This window comes from Tamandua tetradactyla, chromosome 2 (assembly GCF_023851605.1).
Source record: "Tamandua tetradactyla isolate mTamTet1 chromosome 2, mTamTet1.pri, whole genome shotgun sequence".
Lineage (NCBI taxonomy): Eukaryota > Metazoa > Chordata > Mammalia > Pilosa > Myrmecophagidae > Tamandua > Tamandua tetradactyla.
Genome location: NC_135328.1, coordinates 140,678,968 through 140,700,369, shown reverse-complemented (window position 1 = coordinate 140,700,369; position 21,402 = coordinate 140,678,968). Strand labels below are relative to the sequence as shown.

Sequence of the window (21,402 nt, the reverse complement as noted above, 5' to 3'; positions counted from 1 at the left end):
AAAACTCTCAAAATGATAAGCGAATTTAGCAAGGTCACAGATATAAAGTCAATCCACCATATTACTATATATGAGCAACAAACTGGAAACTGAAATTTAAAACACACCACCACTACCAAAACAACCTTGAAAAGCAGAACAAAGTTGGAGGATTCATACCTCCTGATTTCAAAACTTACTACAAAGATACAGTAATCAAAACAGTGTGTTACTGACATAAAGACAGACACACAGACCAATGGAATAGAGAGTCCAGAAATAAAGCTACAGATCAATGGACAACTGATTTTGACAAACATGTCAAAACCATTCCACGGGGGTAAAGAAGTATCTTTAATAAATAGTACTGGGAGGACTGGACTTCTACAGGAAAAAGAACGAAGCCTACCTCACCCCATGTGTAAAAAATAACTCAAAATGGATCAACAACCTAAATATAAGAGATAAAATTATAAAACTCTTAAAAGAACACACAGGGAAAAATCTTCAAGACTTTGGATTTCACAAGAGATACTTAGATGTGAACACCAAAAGCACAAGCAAAGATAAACTGGCCTTCATCAAAATTAAAAACTTTTGTACAGTGAAGGACTTCATCGAGAGTGAAAAGACAACCTACAGAATGGGAGAAAACATTTGAAAATCATCTTTCAACAAGGGATTAGTATACAGCATATATAAAGAGCTCCCACAGTTCGACAACAAAAAGACAACCCAATTAACAAATGGGCAAAGGACTTAAATAGACATTTCTCCAAAGAAGATAAACAAATGGTCAAATAGCCCACGAAAAGAGACTCAACACATCATTAGTCATCAGGGAAATGCAAATCAAAACCACAGTGAGATACCGTTTCACATCCACTAGAATAGCTACTATTAAAAAAAAAAAAAAGGAAAATAAATGTTGTAGAGGCTGTGGAGAAACAGAAACCCTTGTATATTATTTGCGGGAATGTAAAACATTACCCCCAAGGAAGACAGTTTGGTGGTTTCTCAAAAAGTTAAGCATAGAATTACCATATGGCCTGGCAATCCCGCTTCTAGGTATACAGCCCAAAGATACGAAAGCAGGGACTCAAACACATATTTGCACACCAATATTCACAGCTGCATTATTCGAAATTGCCAAAAGATGGAAGCAATCCAAGTGTCCATCAGCAGATAAATGGATAAATGTGGTCTATACATAGAATGGAATATTATTCAGCCACAGAAGAGGTATGAAGTTCTGCTACATGCAACAACATGGATGAGCCCTGAAGACATCATACTGAGTGAAATAAGCCAGATACCAGACAAATACTGTATAACGTCACTGATATGAAATAATTAGAATAAGCAAACATAAAATCAGAATCTAGATTACAGGTTACCAGGGGACAGCGTAGGGGCAGGGGTAGGGAGGGAATAGGGAGTTAATACTTTAATTGTACAGAGTTACTATTTGGGCTGATTGTAAAGTTTTAGTAACTGATGATGGTAATGATAGCACAACATCATGAATGTAATTAGCAGCGGAGATTTATAAATATTTGAATGTGGTTAAAAGGGGAAAGTTTAGGTTGTATATATGTTACTGAAATAAAAACTAAACTAAAAAACATAAACATAGTGAACCCTATTGTAAATGACAATATAGTTCAAGATACAATTATAAACATGTTTTCATGAATTGTAACAAATGTACCACACTATTGTAAGGTGTTAATAGGGTAGTATACAGTCATTCTCTATGCTTTTTCTGTAAACCTACAATTTCTCTAATAAAAGAATTCCAATAAAAAGAAAAAACAAAAAACAAACATGAGATAGCACTTTACACCCACCAGAACAGCTATTAAAACAGAAAATAACAACTGTTGATGAGGAAGTAGAGAAGTTGAAAACTGCATGCATTGCTGGTGGGGATGTAAAACAGTGCAGCTACGATTGAAAACAGGTGGGCAGTTCCTCAAAGAGTTAAACATAGAATTACCATATTACCCAGCAATTTCACTCCCAGATGTAAACCCTAAATAACTAAAAACAGGAACTCAGAGTTCACAGCAGCATTATTCACAACAGCCAAAAGGTGCAACCTATGTGTCTATCAATAGATAAACAGAAATATAAAATGTGGTGTATACATATAAAATGGAATATTACTGAGCCATAAAAAGAAATGAAGCCCAGTCCATGCACTTCCCCAAAACAAACAAAACAAAAAAATCCAGCAAATGGTGCTTCAATAATGGGATACTCACACGGAAAAATAATGAAATGTGACCCTGCCATACACCATGCAAGAGAAAAAAAAGAAATGAAATTCTGATACATGCTACAAGACAGATAAAACTTGAAAAGTTCATGTTAAATGAAAGAAGTCAAACACACAAGAACAAATGTAATATGCTTCTACTTACAAGAAATATCTGTAATAGGCAAATTCTTAAAGATAGAAAGTAGATTAGAAATCATCACAGGTGGGGAGAAGGGGTGAATGGGGAGTTACTGCTTAATGGGTACAGAGTTTCTGTTTTGGGTGATAAAGTTTTGTAATGAATGGTGGTGGTTGCACAACATTGTAAATACAATTAATGCCACTGAACTGTACACTTAAATTAGGCAAGCAACTATATCACAATTTGTGTTCAATGGATTAAAATGGAACACAAAATAAATTCTGATTTTTAAAAAGCAACACTTTGCTTGTCTGTATTGCTATTTTTTCCATAATTATCTTCTAATGATGACCTAGCACCAATAAAACCTATGATCAGGAAATGCTAGCACAAACTAAAAGAACAGTAAAGACAGAATAGGTCATAGAATGTTAAGAATATGCAATAAATAATTATATAATAGGCTTTATACCACAGATATTTATTATAATTTTTAAAGGGAAGTTTATTCAGTTAAAATTTTTATGTAATCTATTTGGTTTTGCTGCATGTAGGACAAACTCTGTTGCAAACTGCAAAAAAGCAAAATTAACTTACTGACATAATTATTGCTGGCATTAAGTGACCCACCTGAAAGGATTTCAAAATCTGTTAATTAGGTTTACAGAATAATGGTAATTGATCAAAACAAAAATTAAATTTTTGTGTTTATATTTAGAAATAATCCTATATACTACATGTTGACTTTGTCAACAACAAAACTAACCAGCTATAAAAAGAAGACTGAAGAGACCAATATGTACTTCATAATTCTTTAAGCAATAACATGTCATTGGGCTAGAACCCTATTTGTGCCTCTAGATTTATTTTACAGACTCCACGTGTGTAACACTAAAGAGCAATTACTACCTCTAGGATTAGAGATATATAGGTACTACAAAATATTCTAAAACATACTTAATAAAAGACTGGCAGTTTTTATCCTTTACTATTTCAACAGTAATTGAAGCAACTAGATTTGCTTCATGTAATTACTAAACAGTAATTACAGCAACTAGGTTTACATTTCAGTGGTAAGTTATATGTGTTACTACAGTACCAGGAAGAACTCTAAAGTTTACTTAGCGAACAATTAAAAACTGGCAGTATTATTGTGTTACACTTACCCAGCAAAACATTCTACAATGACCCCCGTAGTTCGCAATGAATTAAGACAAAATCTTTAGGAAGATGTAAAAGCAACAGATAATCACAGTTAATCAAGTAATAAGCACAGGGAAAGATATCACTATTTCCCCCTTGAATGTGAAATATGACATAGAAAATAATATTATTAAAATAAATGAGAAATATTAGCTAGCAATTTGAAACAGAAAAGGTGTAAGGGCCATTTTATACAGATAATTTTTGGTACAAGTTTTATAGTAGAATATTTAATTTCATACTTGAGGTGAAATTAAAAATTTGATATGCTCTAATTTTCTAACACTTCTCCTACAAAATAACTAAATTAGGGATTAGTCTTAATTTCAAATTGAAAATCCAGGGTTTTTTTTTTTATAGGAAAAGCTGTCTTAAAAAAGCACAGGACAGGTGGTTCGGTGGTAGCTGCCTTCCATGCAGGACACCTGGGTTCAATTCCAGGACCCTGCACCCCCCCCCCCCCCCCAGAAAAAGCAACAGATATCATAGGATATATTTTGCATTTGACTACTATTTATCGACACCCACTAGGTTCGAGCAGTTACTGTGCTAGTTAACACTACAGATACAGATAATGTAGTTAAAACTACCATGAGGGTAGGTATTATTGCATAGCATTCTTCTGAAGAAAAGCTGAGACTCAGAAATTGAGGGATCAGCTACAAAGCTATTATCAGCAAGAGTCCAACTTTGGACCCGGACTCATCTTACTTTAGAGCCCAGGCCTTCCAAGGGGGGTAAAACTAAGATATTTAATTAAAGATGTGAGGGAAGGTGAGAAGAACTAAAAGTCAATAAGTTAACAAAAAGACCAACTCAAAAATTTCTCAGTTCCTGAGAAGTAAAACTAGGTAAACTCCCATCTACCTCTACTGTCCCAGTTCATATCAGAATTATTGCTTGTGTTGATTTCTCTGACACAAACAAAACTTGCCTGGTATGAGAACCATGTTCTCCAAGGTCAAGGTGCTGATGTCAAGTTTTCAAATGCATTGGCAAGTATTTTTCTCTCAGTGATGGGGAATGGAAAATCATTCCACCGAGTGCCCACTGGCACCATACTGATGAAACAAGCAGTATCTTTGGCCTGACTGGCTGGCTGGCTGGCTGGCACACTGACAGGAAGAAAATTTGCATTGTGATCAGTTTTGTTAACACTACAAAGGTTACGATTAAGAATCGAAAGCTCAAAAGAAAGTTTCATGGATGTAAATGTCAGATTAAAACTTAAAGCTATATCTCAAAATAGCAGTAATTATTTACTAGTTCAGATGAAAGCATTGTTAAATACACCAAGGAATAAAGAGGCGTTACTTACCAGTAATTACCCTTGAACAACACTTCCTTTAATGGATTAATTCTATTCCCAACAATCAGCATTCACTTATTTCCACCAAAATCTCCAAGGCTGACATTTCTTTATTCTTGCCTCTCTATACCTACACACACACAAACACACACACACATTCTCTCTCCTCTGTCTCTTTCTTTCTACAGAACCTTTCCAAACTCCGCTTTATTGTTTGTCTTCTGTAACCTGTCATCTGGAACACTGTATTAGGTCTGTTTTTGTTTTTCTTATTAAATGAAAACAAGAATGCTATTTTCTTTAACAAGGCAATTAAAATACTACACATTCTTACACTGCCCTTTTGTATGCTATACCTGTTTGTAGATAAATCAGATTTCTTAAGTCACTCAAGCTGACACTGCTGTACTAGTCCTTTACAATGTAAGTTTTCGTTATTGTTCAAAACAAGCAAATAAAAACCACAAGAGTATAAAAAATTCCACTGAACACATCCCTATCTCATTTCCAAGATAGTAATGTGTTATAGCAAATTTGAATAAAGCAAAGAAATTTGTTCCTATATAACTTTGTGAGAATTTTTTTTAATCCAAGGAATATTCTGTGTAAATGAATAACAGAACTTGACAGAAGTTTTACAACTTTAGGAAAGCTAGAACTGTCATTTGCTAGGCAGAAGATAACTTTCCAACAAATAAGAAAAAGCTGGTATGTGCTAAGATTTAAACATCTGAAAAAAAATTACCGTCAAGGTGGGTGGAGGTGGGGTATATTTTCCCTTTTCTATGAAAATACAAGCATTTCCCATATCATAGGAATGTAAGTAAATGATTGGGACATTTAATTTAAGGCACTATAAACCTACATACAGCTTCACTGAAATTGCCTTTAAGAAATAAGATAAGCTTATCCTTTAAGTTACTTAACAGCATATAATAATGCACTGAATTATTTTTTCACTTCTTTTAATAATTGTTTTATCATGTTTTCATTTTGATGTTGAGAGCGTAATAGTGTCCATAGGTTAATGATCACTAATATGGTGGCAAATGATTTATTTCATTTCTTTCGATTTATAGAATTTGGGGGGGATATTTTTTAAAAAATAGCATCTCAGAAAACTTTGCATGACATCCTGGTCTGTGCTTAAAACTAGACCTTCAAAGACTGAGGTCTAGAAGCCACCTTTCAGGCTCAGGAAAAGGGTGCTTACTATCACAAATAGTGAGAGGCCAAAAAGCTATCACTAAGAACCATTCTATATTTAACATGTAGTATTTCTTAATACTGTGAAGATATAGTGAAGAAGTAGACATATTCTGTCCTTGAAATGCTCCTAGTTGAGCTGATCTCCTAGTCTGTAAACAGTTATTCTACTCCTCCCTCAAACCCATCTATGGTTTGCATTTTCTTTTCTTTTTATAATAGTTTTCATTCATCCTTTGCAAATTCTTTGAACTAACCTGATCACAACAATAAAGTAATGAATAATGACAAAAGTGAACATTTATCAAATACTTACTACCTGCCAGCCCTGTTCTGTTTTACATGTATTCATGTGAACTGGAAACTTACACAGTATTTGTGGAGTGCTTGTCAAAAAGTTAAGATCCAGCTCATCAACCTATCTGATGAGATAGGCCTGGCACATAAAGCATACTTAAGTGCTCAATAAATATCTGTGAAATGAATGAAAGCCTGGCACATAGTCGGCATTCAACATTAGTTTTTTTGTTTTTCCTTAACTGTTCAGGATAGCACTCTACTGATACCAAATTCTAAACTGAAATCGATTATTAGAATTTCTTAAAGTTTCAGATTAAAAACATAAAAAGTAAATAAAAAATAGCCACATTTTGCAAAGCCTATTTATCTAGCATCATAAGGAGATAAGGGGGTCCACATAAACTAAGTTCCAAATGAATGTACTTTTAGGGGACAGAACATTAACCAATTTTCACAGGGAACATTTATTAATATCAATGTCCATAATTTTAGTTTGTGATTGTTATTCTGGCATTTCTTTGCTAGAATGCTGAAGGTAAGTAAAACACCACCTTCCAACACAGTTTGAGGGATGGGATGTATGAAGAAAAAGACAGCCATTCTTAATCTCTGACTTTCAGTTATCAAGCTCACAGTCAAAGTTAGCTAAAAAGAATGTAAAAAGCATAGTATCTAGAAATTCCTAAAAATACTTACTCAGGTTTTTCTTAGCTTCCAATACTGAATAAGCAAATGTCCTTGATTTTTCTTAGGATCAGAATCATAAAAAAAAGTCAAAGTTCTGTATTTTTAAGTATGAACCAGAGGCAAATAAACCTAAACATACAAAATTTAAATGCTATACATTGTCAATGTCTCCAAATCCTTACCATCTTAAGGTTTTAAACAAGATGACATATATAGGTTGTTAGAGCCTATCAAAAGATTCAGAGTAAATCTCAGTGCAGTTTAGCACGATTATTTTCCTGTGCTTGGCAGTCCCAACTACCCACATCTCCATATTCTGAGCTACCTAAATCTGCTTATCTAATCCTCTACCAGCATTTTATTCCCTATCCTCTCCATTTTATTAGTGTTTTGTGCTGATCTTCATACACTTATTTGCCTGTTATTACCTCGTAATCCTTCCATTTTAGAAAGTCAAAATCTTAGATGGATCAAATAGGCATGGCATGAGTGAAACGAAGGAAAAGTGCTACCACTGTTCTCTTCTGGGTCATGGGAACCTGATCAGTAGAGATACAATCCCAATAAAATCTTTTTGAATTACAGTTTAATTCAAGAATGATATCTATATATTTTAAAGATAACCAAAAGGGTTTTTTCCAAAACACCTGTGATGAGGCAAAAATTTCATTCAAAGTATTCTGATAATCATAAAAAATAAACATTTAGTCTCCATCTGTTTATAAAACTTAAAAAAAAAATGTTATTTTAGAAAATTCAGACATTCCTCCACAACTTTTTAGGCATGGAACTGATACAGTAAAATATCTACATTACTACATTATGTTCATAGCTACATATGCATATTTCTAAACAATACTTTGAGTAAAAAATTTCCTTACAGGGTTGCAACTCTTCAGAAGAATAAACTTTTACTTCTGTCAAGACATAAAACTGATTATCTAAAGACATTTACTGAAGTGTAATGTCTTAATAATACCAAAGAAGCAATACTCATATCTGTCATGACTGGGGACTTGGTAGTTTCTCCTTAACTATGCTGTTTTAAAATCTCATTTCATTAGATAAAATCATTGTATAAACATCTTTTAAAATCCTTAGCTAAAGGCAATCCTTTCCACTTGAGAGAGGACTGAATATATTTCAATCAAATGGGACTGATTTAAGTTAGAATTTAATTTTCAGGACACCTGTATCAGATGAGACTCTGATCATTTACTTACCACTTAATAAGTTTCAAAAACACAGGTTCTACTATGAAATTGTTCACTCTTTAGTTCAAAAAATACTCTCCATGGCTGCATTTCATCCATGTCCTTTGAGGAATACTTTTAAACTCAGGAAAAGTTATTCCATGCATCCAATAGAAAAATGAAAGGGGCATACTCAGTGGAGGATTTAGTAAACTAATCAACACATTCAACTTTCGGTTTGATTCTTGAAAAATTTAAAAAGCATCCTCTATTAGAAACTGATTAGATTTAAGGGGGGGAAAACCCAAACAGAAGTTCTGAATCACTGGAATTTTTGTTCTATTTCCTGTTAACACACCAAAGGACCATCATTCAACATATTCGCTCTACACAAGTTTTTAAAAAGCTACAGGATCTTTTTTATTAACAAGTCAGTCCTAATTTAGTCTGTAGCTCCTTTACCTGACAGGCCTTTTCATTGTTTCTAATTAAACTGTTCAGTCAAAAGCATACAATAAAATGAAAAGCAAGTCATGCTTTATTAGAAAATGCAATGGTTTCAAATGGTCGAGGTTTAAAATCAATCACAATTTCACTGATAGGAAGAATTTAAGTACTTTTTAAAGAGGTGTGCATACTACGAAGAGTGAGGTAAGCAACAGTAGATTGTAAAAACTGAAAGCAAAAAATTCTATTCCATGCCTACCAAATCTCTGGCCAAATCTGACATTGCATAATAAGCAACATATTCTTTTGACTGAGCTAAAGCAGAAACTAATTATTTTTTTTTAATGTGAATCAATGTCAATCAACTTGACACTAAAACTTGACACTTTACTAATATAAGTAAACAGACAAAATGGATGCAAAACTATACTGCCTTACTGTTGTCTCGAATATGGCCTGAGCGTTCAAGAACTTTCCAATGAATAAAGACACTGAACACAGGCTTCATATTTAGAATCTGAATTTCGGTGAACCCCGGGTGAGGCTGCAAATCCCTTCCACTCTCCTAGAAACCCCTCTTATCAGAAACATTTGAAGAATTTCTCCACAACAATTAGGCTGATTTGAAGAACGGAAACCTAACAGCTCAAATATACTATATATGGAATGAAAGATGGACAAACACATAAATACAAACTCAAACATACGGTCTCTGACACTTGGGTATACAATGCCGCCTGAACAATCCCATATCAGCAACAGAAAGGTACGCCTGTCACCTGTTCAGCACCACGAAGAGACCTTTCAGTTTCCCTGCCTTAACCACAATCTTAGGATTTGAGATCGATCACACAGAAGACTAGAATAGTTCTGCGAAATCTAAGGGGCTTGCTCCCCACTTCAGAGAAAGCTACAGAAAATCGAGACTTGAAAGGGAACATTTTCCCCCAGACTCACGAAACCCTCTCGGTCTCCACCAGCACCCCGCCCCAAAGTCATCTTCATGCAGACCAAAGCTCCCCAAACAGAGTGCACCCCCCACCCTCATCTCGCACACGCCTTAGGGGCGGGCGAGGGCCTCGGTGCGGAACCCTCCCCTCCCTGGCTCCCGCCCCGCGGGCCCCCCACCGGGTCTTCCCCTCCCCCTCCACTCACTCCCCCGGGCCCAGGCCGGGCCAGTGCTCCCCGCCCCCACCCGGTCTGAGGACTCCGGGGACCCATCCGCCTTCAGGGCGAAGGAGGCGCGGACACCCGCCGGGGCCTCGCGCGTCCGCGGAGCCCCTTCCCCACAGGGGCCCAGACATGCTTACCCTCGGCCGCCGCCGCCCCCTCCTCGGCCGCCGCTCCCACCAGGGCCGCCGTCTCCGCCTCCACCGCAGCCGCCAGCTCCGCCGCCCCCGGCCGGGGGGTCCCCGCCGCCCGCCCGCGCTGCCCGCTCAGCCCAAGCCGCCGCCGCCCGAGGTTGAGGGATCGGCCGGGCCGCCGCGCCGCGATGCCGCAGCTCCAAGTGGACGGCTGGACCGCGCCGCCGCGCCCCGACCCTCGGCTCCCACCCCCCGGTGTTCGCCTGCCCTCCCCCCACCCCCCGGCGCTCGCTCGCACTCGCCGCCGCGCCGCCAGCCCAGTCCCGACCAAAATACGGCCGCAATATGGCGGCGCCGCAGCAAACACCGCGAGACCGCGCGGAGCCGAGACTGCGCGGGGCGGGGCTGAGACTGCGTGAGGCGGGCCGGGGCCGGAAGGGACAGGGGGATGGGTGGTGGCGCAGACCGTCGGAGAAGCGTTGGGGTCCTACGAGTTTGTCCGGTCCGCATATATTGTAGGGGGGCCAGGCGTCTCCCCTCGGTGCCCGGTAGGGGCTTGGGCTGAAAGGAGAGACCTGAAAGTTCTGGCCTCAGGCGCGCGTGGCGAGGACTCGCGCCAGCCAGAAGCGGGCGGGGGGCTCCGGCCAAGGAGCGGGGTTCCGGGACGCGCAGGCTTGGAGGATCAGGGTCGGGGCCTGGGACCGGAGAGGCGGGGGGTCCAGAAGGAGGACTCGGGGATGGACTTGAGGATGGAGGCGAGAGGCTCGCGGTGGGGGGAGAGGTTGCGAATAGAGGTGGGGTCGCGAACCGGAGGAATTGGGGTGAGGAACGCGCCCGGGGTCTTAGGATTCGGGGGCGTGGGCTGAGGATGTCCAAGCTGTGGGGAGCGGGCATGGACCAATTAGGGTCCTCAGGCCAGGGACATCAGGGAAAGGGGGTTCGGGACGGGGATTCGGAGTGGCGGGCTGCGGAGTTCAGGGAAAGGGCTTGGCCCGAGCCAGCGGGGTGCGGGTGTAGGCGGGGGACCTCTGGGAGCCACCGATGTGGGGAGCCGGAGCTCTCCGGAGGCCTTAGCGTTCGCTGCGTCCACCCGGAAGTGTCGGGACTCTTAGTTTTTATCTTGACTTTTTGGGAAAAAAAAAAAAGATATAAATCCTGCAAGAGTTTTGTTTCGATTTCATTTTAATTGCATGTTCCTAGAAGTTTTACAAGTAGAGCCAAAGATACTTTAACTTTAGGGGAAAAGGGGAGACTTAAAGTTTTCTATCTCCTTAAAATTCCCGTCTCCACGGCCCTAGCCCCATCGAAAACACAAGTTTAGCAGACATTTCTCACAATGTAAAATATTTATTTAAGAAATCTGGCGCTTTCATGGTGTTCAAAACACTACGGCATTCTTCGGTCCCAGTCCCAAATGTCTAGATCCTTGCCAGTTTCTTCTTTGAAAAATTCTTTACACCCCAGGAAAATCCTTAGGGACCATCTTTATTCTTCCATTTCTAGTCTAAGTGCTATAGCTACAGGGAGACCTTTTATTTATGTATTCATTCATTCATTCATTCATTCATTCATTTTTAAGCATCTTTAAGAAGTGCTGGCTTTTCTTCTCCAGCTTTTCCCACTTTCTTTACCCTGACTCATTTTTTAAAAAATACCTGACATTTTAAAAAAAATACCTGATACTACTTGGGAAGTAGCATCAGTTCAAACCCTCTACAACTTCAAAAGCCAAAAGTACTTATAATTTACAATATCAGGATTTTATGTATTTTCTGTCCACTGTCCATATTAAATAGAAGTGAATTAGGATTTAAAAAGCAGAAAGGCTTTATACCTTAATTTATTCACTGATGATAAGAGATCACTGAATTTTAACACCTTACAGTGGTAGTCATCTCTGAGGAATTATTTCTATAGTCAAAGAATTGATGAAATGATTTTTGGAAACAAGTCATTATTAAGTAAATTTCACTTGTCTTTGAAACCATCATAAGGCACAGAGCCAATAACTACTTTTGAAAAGTAAACATACTTTCTTTTAGAAATTTATTTTATGAAATATAGATCTACCTATTTTAATGGAAATGTAAGGCTTTTTAAACTTGTCAATATGATAGGTATAAACAGGACCTATAGGTGTTAATAGATCAAGTCTAAGAGCCTGTCAGTGGCAGGAAAGGTATGTTTATCAATATATCCATGCACCAACATTGAGGAGCTTTATCCTGGATCTAATCATCTTAAAGCATCAGACAAACCCAAATATTGAGAAATTCTATAAAATAACTGGCCCATATACTTAAAAAACAAAGCAAAACAAGTCAATATCATAAAAGAAAGACTTGTAGATTAAAGACAACTGAAGAGACCTATCAATTAAGGGCAATGTGTGGCCCTCAACTGAATCTTTTCCTAGAGGAAGGAAAGTAATGCTATAAAGGAGCATTATTGGGATAATGGATGAAATTGATATATGGACAGCAGATTAGATAAAAGCATTGTGTTAATGTTAAATTTACTGAATAAGTTTATGTATGGGAATATTTTTATTTAGGAGAAAACACTGATAGTAAGAATTTTTAATTTTTTTAAAAAAGGTGAATCTGGGGAGTTTCATACTGTTCCTGCAATTTTTCAGTAAGTTTGAAATTATTGCAAAATAAAAAGTGTAAAAAAGCTGAAAAGCATTAAACCGCAGAGTTCCCCTACCTGCCTAAAAGGAATGTTGTGCAATATGGATAGATGGTAGATAGATCGTATTACAATGGAACTAGCCATCTGTTCCTCAGTAACAAATTAGAGCTTTCGGTCATTTAACTTTTCCATCTCCCATGTTTACTCTATTTGAATTTGGAACAAAAATATTAGGAACTCTCATTCAATATTTGGTATTATGATTTCCATATTGTTCCAATAAATATTCAGGGCCTATTATCTGCAAGACTCTGGAGAAAATAAGAAAAAAAAAACAGACTGCCTTTCAGATACTCATTGTAGTGTTTACAGAGAGAAAACATGGTATAATGGCTCTACTACATTTGAGAGTTTTTAGCCTAGTAATGTGTCATCTGATACAAGAGCCTGTGGCTATTTAAAGTAATTAAACAAAATTACAAATTCAGGTCCTCATCACACAGGCCACATCTTGAACATTCAAGAACCACATGTGGCTATTAAAGGACAGCAGATACAGAACTTTTCTATTATCACAGAAAGTTCTATTAGATGGCGCTGGTAGTAGAAGAGATTGCACTATATAATCAATAGAAGGAAAACAGTCTGGAACACGATTGAAAATTGGGGGAAAGAGAGTACTTTGCAGGGGATGGAGCTGGGGAAAATAGGAAAAGTTGCAAGAAGATTGCACATAGACCGGTGGAGGTGGAGCGTGAGTATTCTAGACAGAAAATGTGAACAAAGCAGGAAAGGGAGAGGGACATCAGTGAGGGTAGCACTTAATTCTATTTATCTGTAATATGGGGCATACAAAGGAAGGGTAGGACTGTAAAACCCAGATGTTAAGCTGCTGAACCTGGACTATTTTCTAGGCAATAGAAAATTAGTACTAAAGATCTTAGGAGAAGAAGACATGATCAAATCGTTCTTCAGGAAGAATATAGAAGTGGGTGTATGAAATGTACTGGGGTGGATGAATTTGAAGGTAGAGAAAACAACACTGCAATAGCCCAAGTGAGGTAATGAAAGGTTGAGGTATAGGGACACCTGTCACTAAGGATACTTTCAACAGCATGCAACAAATCCCATTTTTAAATGGCATAAGCAATAAAGAAAACATCTCACAGAACTGAATATTTTAAAGTAGAAGTGACTTCATTTAAGGATTTGGAAGCTCGATGTCATCAAGGACTAAGTTCTTTCCATTTCTTCCCTGCTATCTTCAGTGTCAGTGACATTCTCTGGCTAACAGGAAGATGGTAGCAGTAGTTGCAAGTATCATAAGCTTTAGAGGAAACCATAACCTTTAGAGGAAGAAGAGCTCTTCTTAAGACAGGGAAAATCTTCCTCAGACTTCTCCTCACAGGTCCCAGACCATAGTTATATCACATACACATTCCTGAATCATTCTTTGTCTTGCTGATGTGATAGAAAAGAATTGAGTTAAAAGACAAAGAGGTAAGACACAGACATGATTCTGAGGGTTTGAGCCTGAGTACGTGGGAAGAGGAAAAGTTACACAAGACAGATGATGGTTTTAAATTTGTCTTTCTGAGTATGAGATGTCAAAGTGATGACCTGCTGGTGAAAGCAGGACTGGAGCTCAGAATAAAGATCAAAGTTGAAGAAATAAGTTGGAAGATATCCACAGAGAGGTAATAAACCATGAGATTGCCAAAAGAGAAGAGGGGTGGGGGGTGGGGAAGGTCTACAACACTACACTGAAGGAAGAAGTGGGAACAGGGAAGGCATGGTCAGAGAGATAAGCAAACTTAGAATGCGTACTGCACAGAAATCAAGGGGGAACAGATGGAGTTCCAAGAAGGCCTGTGGGGTTTAAGGGCTATAGACAGATTAATACTGACGTGAACTTAGGAACATTGGGTTGGCAACTAGTCATTGTGACATTTAAGACAGTTGTTTTATTAGCAAAGTAGGAGCAGGTAGATTTCAAGAGGTAAGAGATGAACAGATAGGTAGGTAAAAGACAACCCTTTTAAAAAAAGGTTGATAGTTATGAAAGGGAGAGCTATATAAATGAAGATGTTTAGATGTTTAGATATATATATTATTTATTTAAAAGACAAAAAAATGGAAGTAACTAAAATCCCTGAATCTATTATTGTTTGAAAAATTAGAGTTTGTTTAGTCAATTGCATGTGGTGCAGTCATTAAAGAAAGACAGTGGAGCAATATGGGAAAATCTTACTCTATAATGTTCAGTGAAAGAAGAAGATAGAAAATTTGCATGGATTGCAACTCCAAAAAGTATATTGTATGCATGTAAATATAAAAAACTGTAAGGAAACAGATAAAATAATTTCTTGGAGTGCTAGAACAATGGACTATTTCCCCTCTATTTTCTATATTCTACATTCTTGTAGAATGTTATAAAACATTTGTAATTAAAGTGTATGTCTATACATTTTAAGATACTAAGTGGCAAAGACAGAGGATAGTAATCTAAGGGAACTAAGATTGAAAAACATTTGGTTTTTGTTTATTTGTGCACTTTAGTAGGAGATAAGGCACACTTGGCCATGTTATTAAGCTAAGGAGAATATTGCAAAGTAAAATGAAAGATTGAAGGTGGCAGAACAAGGGATCAACTAGTTTATTGAATAAAGATCCAAGAGAAGTATAAGGAGATAACATTGAAGGCGTGAAAGGAGAGTTTAACTTTTAGGAGAAGGGATATTTATTTTCTGAGACAAAAATAAGAAAGGAAGAAAATTCCAAAAGATTTATGAGTGTATATGTGTGCAATGGAAAGTTGATTTTAAAATTTATATGGAAAGATAAGGACCTATAATAGTCAAGACAATTTTGAAGAAGTTGGAAGATTTACAACTACCAAATTTGAAGACTTAGTATAAAGTTCAGTACAAGTCAGTGTGGTATTGGCACAAAGATAGATGAATATACCAATGGAACATAATAGAGAATCTAAAAATAGAATTTGATTTGCAACAAAGGCACTACTGCATTTCAGTAAGGAAATGATAATGTTTTAAAAAGTATCTAATGAGCAATTAGATACTTTTGTGAGGACAAAAAGAAGGTGCTTGACCCTTATCACACAGCGTGGCAACTCAAGGTTCAGGACCCTCTCCCTTAGGGACAGAGAATGGATGAAGCCTTAAGCACATAGCAGCCTGCATGACCAGACCACAGACATTAAAGGTCTCCTCCCGAATCATGTTGGTAACCAACTCTAGTGAGACTCTGCTGAACCAAATTTCATGAGAGTCCACTGAAACCCTGTCGTAACCAAATCTCACAGTACTCTGTTAAACTTTATCAGCCACCCCCTTGGCACACCTCCTTCCTTTTGTTTTTTCATGGAGTGCTGACTTCCATTTCCCAACAGGCCACCAATGGAAAGAATTTTCTCCTGTTTGTAAGTCCCTAAATAAAAACTCGTGGGTAGTCTTCTGCCTGGCATATTCTTTGGTCTTGGTGTTAAGTTGGGTTGGAACATCTGGTGAGCCAGCCAGGAGATCAAAGAGCCACTGGATGTAAAAGGCATGAGTATTGGGAAGGGAGACTCTGGAGGGGTAATCCTGAGTGGCCTACTTCTTTGATGTGGGGAGGGGTCCCTCACTTGCTGGACTGTGCTGCAGTTGCTTGACTGCTGTGTTCAGTATGGCTAACTATAGCCATACTTTCTGCCTCAGAAAGACAGAGGAATCAGTAGATATGAAGGATGCATTGAATGAGTGGTTATGCCATGTAGATAAGAGTTTAGTATTCCAGTATGCTAGTAGGAAGATGTAGACTGACCAAGGAGCAAGTGAGATGTGTCCTGACTTTTCCTGACTGGGACCAAAGGCTTGGGATCCCATAGATTCTGAAAAGGAGAAAAAAAGAAGAGGTTTGGTAAGCAGAAAATAAAGTGATGCCACCTTTTTATGCAGCAGTTCAGAAGGTTGCCTCTTTACTACAAGTAATTAGCATTCAATTATGTTGTTATCAGGTTGTTTCCTATAGTATTCTCTTAAATAGGGCCAATCAATTTGTTTTCACCTTCATCTGGGAAGGAGAACAAAGAATTTTCATCATGCTCCCATGAGGCTATTTACATCTCTGGACCATATGTAACAAGCGGGCCATATGTAACAGGCTTGTAACAAATAATTTGGCTAAGTGGAAAAGGATAACTATTTCATTATATTCATGCTGTCATGTTAACCAGTAATTCGTTTCCAGAGCTAAAAGAAACCTCAGGTTCATTGCTATTTAATTTTAACAGTCAGGGATGAGCAATTAATTGTGATAAACTGCAGTGCCTTGGCTGCCCTGTCATATTCTTGGGTATTGTATGTATGGTTGGGAAAGACAAAATTTATTCCTTTTGTAGTAATTAATAAGGTGCAATGTTTTCCTATGCTGCATATGCTGTGGTTTACAAATACCAAACATGTTGGAATGGCTTTTTAAATGGATGAGGGGAAGATTTTGAAGGAATTGTCAGGAGCTTGCCAGAGAAAGCCTAGAACACTTTGAAGAGACTCTTGGTAGAAACGTGGTCTCTGAGATACCTCTGATGAGGCTCCAGACAGAAATAAGGTGTATTGCAAACTGGAAGGAAGGTAGTTCTTGTTTTAAAATGGCAGATAACTTGGCAAAATTCACTAGTGGCTTTGGCTGGAAGGCAGATTTTGTTTTTTGGTATGCTGTCTGGTGGTGTCACATTTCATTCTTTTCCATGTGAGTATCCCGTTATTGCAGCACCATTTGTTGAATTTTTGCTTGTTTGCTTATTTTGTTTGTCCTGAGAAGTGCATGGGCTGGGACTTGAACCCAGGTCCCCTGCATGACAGATGGCAGACTTGCATCCCTGGAAGGCAGATTCTAAAAGCCGTAAACAGAGGAGATTTCCAAATTAAATGTGGAAAGTGGAGCCTGGTTTCTCCTTGCAGCTTATAGTGAAATGCAACAGGAATGAGATAAACTGAGAACTGAACTCTTAGGTACAAAGAAACCAGAAATTGATGTTCTGGAAAATTCTGGGTTTCTAGGAAGGGTGACCCCAGAGAATAGTGCCCCACATGAGGATTTAACCAAATGGGGAGACAGTCAGCCATTCCAGAAAAGCCAGGATTGGAGATGGAGTTATCCAGGTAGGATTTATGGTAACTCCTTTGGTCTGATGGTCATGATCTGAGCCTAATGCATAGAAAGTCAACAAGAGTGCTGTGTGGGATCTGTATAAATGCAACCACTGCCAGTCTGGACCAAAAGTCTCAGAAAAGGAACAAAGTGAAAGTAAATAACGTCAGAGGCTGAACTACGGAATCTAAGGTCTGAAGCAAAAAACCACAGGCCAGGAGAGCAGACCCACACAAGCACTTGGAGAGGGTGAGTATTCCCTGAAGGCAGAGGGTAGGCCTTGCACCTCATTGCAGTGGAAGAGTTGTGTTGCCTCAGCACATTCCTTAGGGATTGGGAAGAGCCTGGCTGCCACCACGATGTCATGGAGGGGTTAGAGATGGTAGAGAGCCCATGTGCAGCCCCCATGCTTGGAGAGGGTGGAGCTGAGAAAAAGGTGGTTTCCCCAGTGTCCCCCAAGTTTGTATTCGGTGAGAGGCAGGCCACTGCATAAGCCCTTGAAAGAGTGGGACTGCTGCTTTCTGAAGCCCTGAAGATAAATGACTCTCAGATTTTAAAATCTAATGGAGTTTGCCGTGCAGGTTTTTGAAACTGTTTGGGTTCGGTGACCCCTGTGTTCCTTCCAATTTCTCCCTATGAAAATGGGAATATGTATCCTATGACTGTCCCTCCTTTTTTATGTTGGCAGCAAATAACATGTTCTGAGTTTTACAGGTCAAGAGCCAGAGGATAATTGTGCCTTAGGACAGACCATTTCTGTAGCTAACTTTGATGAGATTTTGTACAGTTTCTGATTTTGTATTGCATTTGTATTGTTCCTGAGATGGTTTAAGGCTTTCTGATATTGTGATGGAATGAATCCGTTTTGCATTTTGGAAAGAACATGTCTTTTGGGAGTCCAAAGGGTAGAATGTGCCAGTTTGAATCTGTTGTGGAACCCAGAAAGTCCATGTCCTTTAATCCTCATTCAATATTGCTGGGTAGGAGCTTTTTGATTATTTCCATGGAGATGTGACCAGTTGTGAGTGGTAATTTTTTATTAGATGGTTTCCATAGAGATGCGTCTCTACCTATTCAAGGTGGTGTTGCTTACTGGAGCCCTTTAAAAGGGAACTATTTTGCAAAAAGCTACAGAGCCCATGCAGCCAGAGACCTCTGGAGATGAAGAAAAATGCCCTCAGGGGAGCTTCATGAAACAAGAAGCCTGGAGAGAAAGCTAGCAGATGTTGCCATGTTCACCATGTACCTTTCCAGTTGAGAAACCCTGAATGTCATCAGCCTTCTTGAACCAAGGTATTTCTCCCTAGATGCCTTAGATTGGACATTTCTATAGCTTTGCTTTGCTTTAATTTGGGCATTTTCACAGCCTTAGAATATGTGAACTTGCAACTTAATAAATTCCCCCTTTGAAAGCTCTTCCATTTCTGGTATGTCGCATTCCAGTAGCTTGCAAACTAGAATACCATGTTTCATATTTCCTGGTGTCATGGTTAGGGACAAGTGTCAACTTGGCCAAGTTGTGGTACCTGTTCATCTGATTGGGCAAGCACTGGCCTGTCTGTTGCAATGAGGACATTTCATAGGACTAGGTCATGATCACATCAGCTATATCCACAGCTGATTCCATTTGTAATCAGCCAAGGGGGAGTGTCTTCTGCAATTAGTGATGCTAAATGCAATCATGGGAAGCCTTTTAAGGAGGACTCAGAGGAGACAGGTTCCATTCCTGCTTTGGCTGGTGAGCCTCTCCTGTGGAGTTCATCCAGGCCATCCATCGGAGTCATCGGCTTCGCAGCCTGCCCTGTGGATTTTGGACTCTGCGTTCCTACGGTCACGTGAGACACTTTCATAAATTTTATATTTGCAAGTGTTCCCTGTTGATTCTGTTTCTCTAGAGAACCCTAACTAATACATCTGGTAATATTGAAGCAGATGCTTTGGCAAAAATGCATAGCTTACAGCCCACATCACATGAGGCTGCTCACTGGTTGCACAGAAAGACAGGACACCAGGGGTATCAGACTCTGTGGAGACTGGCACAGCAATTCTAGCTGCCCATAACCAGACAACTGAAAGGAGTCGTGGATGCCTGCCCCTCCTGTTCGCTGGGATGCCCTAGGGTGCTTCCTCATCAATTCAATCACATAGGCTGCAAGCAGATTCTGGTCACAGGTGGCAGATAGATTATATTAGGCCACTTCCCTTATCCAGAGGTGTAAACATGCTTTTACAGCTGTAGATAGAGCCACTGGACTGTTGCTGGTCTTCCTAGTAGGAAAAGCTAACCAAAGAGTCTACAATATGTAGCTTAGAAAAACATTTTCTGTTGTCCTCCCACATGTGGACAATACCTTTATTGGACAACTAACCCAAGTCTGAGCTACTGAACATGATGTCTTATGGACATTTTATTTGCCTTGCAACCCCACAGCAATGGGGTTAATTAAAAGAATGACCGGGCTTTTAAAGGAGCAGTTAAAAGATAACAAGCAATCTCTGCAGCAGTGGACATGTTGGTTGTATCCAGCCCTCACCAGCCTTGATTCACAGCCCCCAGCAGCTGCTCCCACCCCCACTGAACTGGTAGCAGCGGGGTCCATGAAGGTACTGTGAATTCAGGTAAAAGGACCAGCAATGCTACAGCCACAATGAGATAATGAAAACAACTCACTCTTTCCTGTGCTACACATTAGAAATTGGGGAAAATATGGTCAGTTGGCCATGATCCTGATCAATGCTGCTGTACTGGTTGGGAATCCTAAGCCCATGGGGTTTATGGGCAGAAGGGGTGTCACCCAAAATTTAAGTATTAGACTATAGTTTATACACAAATTCCAAAAATTATATGTGTAACCAACCCAGGACCCGCCATACCTCAAGAGTATGTATGACTCTGTGGACATTTATTATGCCCAGGCTAACTGTGGATTTGACACCAGAAATCCCTGCAACTGCAAGGCGGAAAAGGTGGGGTATCTAAACCCCCTGATAGCACCCTTTCTCCAGGAGCACTTCTGTCTACTAATGGAAATTTAGCTTGTATTCTATTAGATCAACAAGATTTGCTTTCTTTTTGTCCTTAAAATCATAGAAATACCTTTCTGCAATAGGCTTCTGCAGTAATCTACATGCACAATAAATCTCAGTGCTGACTGTACACTGAACTGCCACTGTCAGGTGCCACTGACCTGCCTTGGACTGTGACCCTTGCAAATTGGACTGTGTGGAATGCCCTTCTGGCCTGGCAGAAATCAGCACATAAAAAAAAAAAAGGAGAAGAATCTTCTCATTTCAGACTGAAGTCACAAGTTTTGTCAATTATTAGTTGACTGGTTTAATCCCCTTTCATGGCAATGACACATCACTTTGTGAGGTTGTTATCTCTGTGTGAGGAACTCCTAATGTTCTGTTGTCTCTTGTACTGTTGTTGTGGAATACGGATGCAGTATCTGTCCTATGGTCAATGCAAACTGCTGCGTGGGGGTGGATTGTGGCAACCAAGGGGTTGGAACTTGTTCCTTAAGGGAAAAAGAATGAATGAAGCCTTAAGCATGTAACAGCCTGCATGACCAGAGCACAGA

The 21,402-nt window shown here is 39.3% G+C and overlaps 1 protein-coding gene across 4 annotated transcripts in view; it reads right to left on the bottom strand.

Moving 5' to 3' along the window:
• TAB2 (TGF-beta activated kinase 1 (MAP3K7) binding protein 2) overlaps window positions 1-10,120 on the bottom strand; it is a 93,595-nt gene extending 83,475 nt beyond the window's left edge. For 2 of the 4 annotated variants that reach the window (XM_077149212.1, XM_077149215.1), the window contains exon 1: window positions 4,522-9,682. The gene's annotated coding sequence lies outside the window, so the exon portion shown is untranslated. Of the gene's footprint in view, window positions 1-4,521; window positions 9,683-10,039 lie in introns of those variants that run through there. The other 2 variants (XM_077149216.1, XM_077149213.1) reach the window with 2 other exon arrangements.
• Window positions 10,121-21,402: the final 11,282 nt, after the last annotated feature.